The following is a 1,008-nucleotide window of genomic DNA, read 5'->3' as shown; positions in this document are numbered from 1 at the left end:
CCACTGGAGGCATGTGGGAAACAGGATTTCTCCCAAGTTGTCTCCCCCAAATATATGCCAGACTTAGCTGCTTACGAATGACTATACACTTGGAGGTCATCAGAAGTAGCTCAGGGATTATTCTCCCTAAGAGCTATTAGCCATCTAGAGCAAGCAGTCACCAGTTTATCCCACAACAAGTAGGGCCCACTCCCTTCTGATAAGGATAGTAGCTGTCTGTTTCCTTGTAGGAGACCCCAGAGAGGTGAAGCCCGCCCAAGGGTGACCAAGGTTAGACCGCCATCATGAATCTAGGGTCCACCCATCTTGTCACATGTATACCCCTAGTCCCTCTTATTCCTATGGGCACACCCCTAGCTCATCCCCTTCCTGTCATGCTTATGCCTATCATACATCCCCTTCCTATGATGTGTACACCTATTGTACTGCCTCTTCCTGTGACGTGTGGTTACCTGTAATCATGCCCCCCTAATGAGATATAACCCTTGGTTAGCAATAAAGTGGGGGCTCTCCTGCTCTCGCTCCAGAGGCTCACTCCTGCTCTTGTGGTCGGGCTCCCCCCATGAGGACCACCAAGAGGGGCTGAGGTGAGCAATGCTACCATGAACTGTGTCTGACTCGATTAATTCAATCCTCTTCTACCTCTCATGCTCTCCATGACTTTACTATACTCTTTACTTATTATCACTGTACAATTGTGCCTACCGGGCCTGTGATGATTTGTTGGGGACCCTCTTTTCCCCACAGAGGAAGAGCCTTATTTGAATCCCTCTGGGATGCCCAAACTGCTGTTTGACATGGTGTAAATCAAAGAGCGTAGAATGTTTCATTGACGGATGAAAGACGACTGCACGTCAAGTGCATTGGTCATGACGGGGCCCTGGCTTCCCTCCACGTAGAAGCTGTTGAATTGGAGAATGTTTCATTTCATGTATTTTTGCCACCATTTAAAAAAATTACACTCATGAGTATAAGGAAGAAGAAAACATTCTTCTTTTTTAAAAAAAT

This window comes from Echinops telfairi, unplaced genomic scaffold, assembly GCF_000313985.2.
Source record: "Echinops telfairi isolate 266 unplaced genomic scaffold, ASM31398v2 ScPeMD7_655;HRSCAF=1070, whole genome shotgun sequence".
In the NCBI taxonomy this organism is placed as follows: domain Eukaryota; kingdom Metazoa; phylum Chordata; class Mammalia; order Afrosoricida; family Tenrecidae; genus Echinops; species Echinops telfairi.
This window is presented reverse-complemented; position numbering follows the sequence as displayed.